This window comes from Notothenia coriiceps, unplaced genomic scaffold (assembly GCF_000735185.1).
Source record: "Notothenia coriiceps isolate Sejong01 unplaced genomic scaffold, NC01 NC01_scaffold00026424, whole genome shotgun sequence".
Taxonomy (NCBI): domain Eukaryota; kingdom Metazoa; phylum Chordata; class Actinopteri; order Perciformes; family Nototheniidae; genus Notothenia; species Notothenia coriiceps.
Window position 1 is genome coordinate 840,868 of NW_011359125.1, and position 7,500 is coordinate 848,367.

Consider the following 7,500-nt stretch of genomic DNA (forward strand, 5'->3'; position numbering starts at 1 on the left):
CCAGGGATGTCGTAGTGGGAGCGCGTTAAACAGTATCTGTTATTTGTATACAATTCTTGAAAAAGCACAATTATATCTATATCACAATGCATACATAACTGCATGGAAGTTTACTCGTCTAGAGACACTGAGCCTAAGGCGAAAACCCGAGTCACTGTGCACACAGAGGACGAGGCTGTCCTCACGTGCCGGGCGTCGGGGGGCGGGCCTTAGGCGACGAGGGGTAAACTCCTCTCAGACGTCGCCTCGGCGCCATCGGCGCTTGGGCGCTGGTAGGGACATTGTGCGCTCGTGCAAGGATTTGGCTTCGATTTACATACATACACTCACGGTCTGTCGACTCAAGACTAGCCTAGTATTTTGCAGCTGAAAACCACTACTAATTTTAGCAATATGTCGTGCACCAAGGCCTGTCTGGTCCCGACTCTCCGCAGGGTGCGGGCTTCGCCCTCCCCCAAACTTAAAACTGAACTCGGCAGGTTAATAACTATGGACAGAAAAATGCAATCATCTCGGGCCTAGTACAAGCCGAGACGGAGAGGATTTCGCCGGCGACAAAGCCGGGGTTTCCGAGAAGTACACGGTGTCAATGTTGCCTCGGAGTTCAAAGCGGCGACGGCTCCGAGACTCGCGAGGTCGAGTGCCGCGCACGAGGTGTTAGCACGTGCAAGGCACCACATGACATCGTCCGGGAAGCCTACGCCCCTTTGCTAGAAGTTATGAGGCTTTTGTGTGGGGTGGTCTGGGGAGGACAAACGGTGAGGTTGTCTCCCTCACGCAGGGGAACGAAAAAGGAACACAATGAAGTTCGTTATTTTGAGAGCTAGAAAGGAGCGTTAATAATTATAAAAAAACTGCCGGAGTCGAGCCGCAAGTCCCGCAGGCTGCCTTCATTCCCGCAGTTTACCGCCCGTTCTGCGGGGGACGCCTTCTTCGACCAAATGTCACTTTACATGTCGTCATGAAAAACCGGTCTTAGAGCGTCTGGATATTGGGACTTCTACAAGTAGTTTTTACAAGAGATCGTTCAAACGTCTCGTTAATACATAATTTTTATCGCTTAAGAACTGTCCACCTTAAACATTTGGTACAAACACCAGGTGTAATTATTAAATTCTGACATTTATTGGAGTTTCAATTATTACGTCAAACCTTAACCACCAGTAAACCACCGTGAGTAATAAAGTAAACTATGTCTATTACCTCGTCACGAAATCCCGGGTATACTTGTCCATTATCGGGATCCCGGGTCCCACAGTTTGAGTAAAATTTTGAGTCCCGGTGTACCTCTTTTAGATAAGGGTTCACCGGCCTCGCCATTTTAGTATCGTATTATTGTTTTTTTACTGTGTTAAGTCTAACAAAAGAAACAAATTCAATCACTTGAAATCACGTTATTGTCATGTTCGTGTAAATCTGAACCGCATAGTTGTTTTTTTGCGGTATGTTGTTGTAATTCAGTATATGACCCTTACTTGTTTTGTTTTTGCGGAAGGTTTATCTGTTAACAGTAGAAATTGATAATTAGGACATGATTGAGTGGTTTACTAACCTGGTTTAACTCTCCTTTGAAAGTTCTCCCAACTCCATGATGACAGGACGGACCATCCGAGTAAAGTGAATAACTATTATATTTCCGACCGTTCGGTACTTGTTAAAAGTTGTTTTGGATTGAATACTTGACTTTCAATGACAGTAATAACTGGTCTTTAGTGTGTGACAAGTGAAGAAAGTAGCGTGCTTTGTTTATAAAATCCTATGATATAGTCCCACGTCACAGAATACGTCGTGAAATTCACCCAATTGGGTGACCACAAAACGAGGACTTTGGGACGTAGAAAATCGAAGAGTGATATTCACGTACGTTATGTCCCAGTTTCGGACTCACCGTGGTTAAAGTCCTCAGTAAATTCACGAACACGCACTCGGAACTCGCGTCGAAACCATACTACGAGTATGGCTCTCTTTTGACGAGTTTTATATGCACCAGTTTGTACGTGTTGTGAAAGGCGTCGCGTTCCGACAGTTCAACCCCATGTGGACCGTTTCATTTGCTATTTTACACAGAGTTCGTTCGACGTCGTTTAAAGGGGAAGTTTTGCTCACGTGTGACGTTCAGATATAAAGTCACTTCACTGCCCGGTCTAGTCTCCGTAAGCGCCACCTTACCGCTCGGTCTTTTGAAACTTCAGAAGAGGTCAAGTGGTTTTTAGACTTTTCGCACGAGTTTGAGGGCGTTCAGGATTAATCAAAAGAAACTTGGCGACAGTACAGACGCTGTACAACCCCATAGCGTTGGTAAAAAGTCTGTTGCTTTCACGCGACGTAGTGGAGGGGCGCTCGACGCAGGGGTGTTCTTGTCGAGTTGAATTGACCGTGTATGCGACAGTATATGGACGCATGTTGAACCACGCGGCGGACGTTCGTAAACACAAGTTCAGATAGTTCACGAGAGCATTGTAGGTGGTACTTCGTTTTAGACGTAGGTAAGACAACCTGAATAAGATTGTGACCAACGGAAAACAAGTACTTAAAGTTCAAACGGAGAGCATTAGTTTCTTGCGAGTCGTGTTACGGAGCCGAATTGGTAACGAATGGAGCCCACCAGTTCCGTCCGGCATTCAACACCAGAAATAGGCTTTCTTCCACTTTTGACTGCACTAAGTTGCGGGAACTGCCTACTTAATATGGTCAAACCTGTTGGTGGAAGTACTTGCAATAGCGTAGAAATTGACTGAACGTTGTGTTACGGGAGGACCAGTTTTATTGTTCACTTTCTCAGGTTTTTTAGTGCAGGAGGTAACCGTCAGACGTGAAAAAAGGGACTTAAAGCGTGTGTTGTGGACGAAAAAGGTCAGTAACTTCCGCGTGGCCAGACATCGGTGCGACTGTCGGCGCCTGGTCAGGGGTGAGGCTGAGACCAAGGTCCCGTGGGAGGCTCACACAAACTTTTAATAGTCGGCGACAGCCCATAGGCAGTGAGCCGTGGTTGAGGTGTTTGAGAGCCAATGCCAGGTTTCATAGTAGTTGGAGGCGCCTACTTATACCGGTCACCCATGTGCCGGGGCTGAGCCCCGGACAGCCTCGGCCCAATTTAACCCCTGTAGGTACTATAATAATATTATATATAATATGAATAATTTATTTTCAGTGTCTGGGTCCCTATTCCCAAGCTTCGTTTGGGCGTCCCATTTTCACTTGTGAATAATTAGTGTGGATGTTGTGTTGATGTTGATTGGAGATGGTAATACCTAATTGTAATTGTCATGAAAAAGTTAAACATGGCAACAAAGTCGAAACGTGCAAGTCATCCACATCCACAGCTAAAAATAGTGCCAGTCAAACGCCAATGTGTTTCTGAAGTTTACCAAGTTATACATTTGTTTGCTTGGGTTTAAAGTAAAGCAAAAATGTTGTTACAATAGAGGCAGAGTATAATTTATTCTGATTGGTTAGCAGGAGTGCAACTGGTTTCCGGGGTTGATATGTTCCAATTGTATCCTGTTGTCAGAAGAAAACAGTAACTCAAACTGAACAGCTAATGAGTCTGTAACAGTAATATCAATATGATGTCACAGTGATGTCACCAGGGTTAGGTCAGTTCACACAGGGAGACATCAGATTATAGTGCAGAGCGCAACTAATGACAAATTACCATCTGTTACTATTGCATTAATACTACTCACATTGCAATGATCAAGGTGATTTTAGATTGTATGACTTTGTGGTTTACATTAACAACAACATCATTGTAAATAAGTGTCAGTGTAATAGCTCTAATAGTTACATAATATTTCCCTGTTACTCTCATTGTTTGCAATGTGTTTGTAGGAAGTATAGTAAGCAGCACACACACACACACACACACGCACGCACGCACGCACGCGCGCGCACACACACACACACACACACACACACTCTGTTTTTGTTTTACCCGTACAACGTCATATTTTGATGAGAAACTCTACCTGACCTGTGTTCATGTCACATATTTCTGAGGGATCAGAATGGCTGATAGAAGTGTTCCCCTTCACACAGTGGGCACAGTTTGGGGCTCTGGATGACACAACGTTTAGTAAAGAGAGTGCTGCTCAGAAACATAAAACACATTCAGGCTTAATCTGACTAGATTGGATTTATTGTCCAGACACTTCTGAAAAAGGTGCAGCTCACAGTGGGTTCCTTGTAGATGCCAGTCTGGTTGTATTATTATATAACTACCACTTCTCCAAATCTCAGATTATTATCTTTCACTTTACAGAGGCCCTAACAGTCATACAGTATATTTTTGCCTTTAGGTTTTTCTTATTCTTCTGCTTTATGTCTGTATTAGATTAGAATACTTTATTCATCCCAATTTGGGAACATCTTTTGTCACAGCAGCATGATCACAAGGCCTTGCCCATATATGAAATGAAAAAGCTAACGTTAATGCTAATGTTTTGCATGATGCATTTAGCGTTCTCATTAACCCTTTTTAGCAACCGCCGTTTTTAAGACAAACAAAAGCGTCCGGCATTCAGCAGCAGGTATTTAAAAGTTAAAATAGTTAAAATAGAAACATTGAGACAAGCGTACCCAAAGTGCTGAAAATGTTGACTAATTTCCGTGTTTTATGACCCACTCCTTAACCCCTCTAATGCAGGGACAATTCAGTATTCAGGTGCATTTTCAAAGCTCTACGTCCTAGGGCAAAAGGTTGACTTTGATTAAATATTTTATTTCAAAAGATTTCACAAAACTGTATTAGGTTAGTTGAAAGCAATACTATTAGGATTATATACAAATATAAGGTTCAACTTAATATTAGTGCTTCCAACTGACCTATTACAGACTTGTCAAATCTGTTGACATCGTTCAGTTCTTTCAGTGTGTGTTACCAAGAAAGATTAGCCTAGCTTAGCGGAAATACTGAAAGCAGAACTATTGTTATTATGATTGTTCTGATCAGAAATGTCCCAGGCATGTTTGTTTGTGTTATCCTGCCAACAGCAGCATTCAGTGCATTGTTGCTAAACTAGTCATGAGTGGAGTTCTGCATGGGGAAACAATAAAGCTAATGCAGCAGGCTCCAGCAGTCTGCACCTGTATTATCTGACACTCTTTCAACACATTGGTATTACATTCCTTTAGCTTTTGTCCAAAGCAACATCGAGAGGTGCTCAGCTCAAACTCTGTACATATTGTATACTTACTGTTGAATGTTATCTCACATTAGATAAGAGACAACAGTGTGGCTTTCTGCATGTTTTTAAAGTACGACAGACTGCTGAGTCATTAGCACAATTTGATCCTAAAACAGTATATAAATAACTATGTTAAGAGACTATATGTGAGAGTTGGTTAACCTAACATTATGTGAAGTCTTGAGTATTAGTTCACTTTATAATATGTTAAGAGACTGTTAGTGGTAGATAAGTGTATAATAAAGAGTGGGTTAACTGTATAATATATCAAAGTGTGTGTTAAATGTGCCTTACCTGTTGAGAGGTGGTTTCTGTGGTGCTGTATTCCTCTGAGTCCTCTGTGTCTCTCCCTCTCTACAGTCAGTCGTGTTGCTGTCCCCCCCCCCCCCCACACACACACAGACACTATGCAGTCCAACCTGCTCTACAGGTGCAGCCTCTCTCTGCTCTGTGAATCCTGACACCAGGCCAAACTGTCAGAACTGTTACAATCACACTTTGTGAAAGTGTGAATAGTATGGATCAAGTGAGCCAAATAAGTCTTTATATATTAAATGGGATTTAAAAAAGAGCTGTTTGATTTGAGTCTTTAAATAAAGTAATGTGTCTTTTCCATGAGTCACGTTGCATTTCTCTCCACACTGAAGCTGCAGGGTGTTCACATACAGAGTCCACACTGTTGCTTTTCTGTAACATGCATTACAAAATCTAATTCTGGCTTCATGAAAGCCTTACTGAAAAAAGTACATTATGATAATAGGCATATCAACCTTAAGAAAATGATAAATTAAGTGGAAGAAGGAAATCTCCCTTAAATTGCATTAATAGAGTAACGTTATGTCTCCCTAATGTAGAAGTGTGCACAAGTTTAAAATGAATACAAAATGGTTTTAATTTGACTCAAATGTACCTTTGTTTTTCCTTTTGAAAACGGTACTTTGTATTGTTATTTTCTCAGAACATCAAAACAAATGCAGATGTATTCTCTTTAAATTAGCCAAACCATTGGGCTGGTTCCTTAGTACAAAGTTAGTGTTACCATTTCTTTGTGTAACACGCTATCAGCAAAAAACTCCCCGTTTTTCAAAAGTGAATTTTGACCATGAATTGCATGGCCACGAAGATGCAAAGAAAACAACTGGAAACCACTGGACAATGGACATCAGTAAGCAAATATAACTACCTCCATGTACACTGAAAGGAAACTGAAACGTTGACTTTAATTAAATGTATTGTGTCAACGGATTCCACATAACTGTAATATTAAGTTGAACACAATATTTTTGATTTAAAAGTATATTATTATAAAAGAGGTGGAGAAGGGACGGATAGACCAGTATGATAGAAGCAGAGAGAACAGTGTAGCACACGTTATACAGAGGGGGGTCCCAGCTCCCTGACAGAGGCTTTGTCCATGCTTTAGTTAAGTGTCGGTCAGTTGTCAGATTTCATTCTAATAATCCAGAAATCATGTTATAATACAAATAATAAATCAAGTAAAACCCCTCTGATTTCTCTGACCAGTTTGTCATGCATTTCTTTATTCTTACGTGTATTTGTTTGATCTGCCCCCCCAAAACACAGCTAGAATTTTAAATCTTGGAAAAAATCATGATTAGTCATTTTTCAACCCTATTGTTTATTCATTGTCTTACCCAGAGGTGGAAGAAGTACTTAGATCTTAGAGAAGTACCGGAGTGTATGAGTACCCAAGTAAAAGTAGAAAAGTATTAGCATCAGAATATACTTAGCGACAGTAAAAGTAGTCATTGTGCAGATTGGTCCATTTCATAATAATATATATGATGTGTTTTATAATGATTGATCATTAAAGTGTTCTCAAAGCTGGTAAAGGTGCAGCTAGTTTGTACCTCTGAATTGTAGTGGAGTAGAAGTAGAAAGTACCCTTAAATGTAAATACTCAAGTAAAGTCAAATAACCTACTTAGTTACTTTAACCTGCTGGTCTTCCCAAATATATAAGATTTCCTAAACTCTACTACACAGCTTTTGATTTGAGCTCTCGCTCTAACATGGCAGCTTCCCAGTCCTGCTGAGGAATAAGAGAGCCTGCACTGAGCTCCCTACAGTGGACAGTGTGAACGCTGTAGTTGTCAAGTCAACTTTTATAACGTCCTTGAGGAAAGGCATCAGAATGAATGGAACCACATTAAACACTAGTATAACCAGCACCATGCAGATGATGTTCACCGCTCTCTTCTTCTGCCGGTTCCCCTCCTTCTCTTTTTGCCCCGGGCCGGGAATCCTGAGGACCCTGACGATGGACGCACTGCAGAAGAGCTCCGTCAGGAGGA

At 41.5% G+C, this 7,500-nt stretch overlaps 1 long non-coding RNA gene across 1 annotated transcript in view; it reads right to left on the reverse strand.

Moving 5' to 3' along the window:
* LOC104957034 (uncharacterized) overlaps positions 1-388 on the reverse strand; it is a 17,449-nt gene extending 17,061 nt beyond the window's left edge. Inside the window, exon 1 of the long non-coding RNA XR_799622.1 lies at positions 378-388. This is a non-coding gene — a long non-coding RNA (uncharacterized lncRNA). The remainder of the gene's footprint in view (positions 1-377) is intronic.
* Between the last annotated feature and the right edge of the window lie 7,112 nt (positions 389-7,500).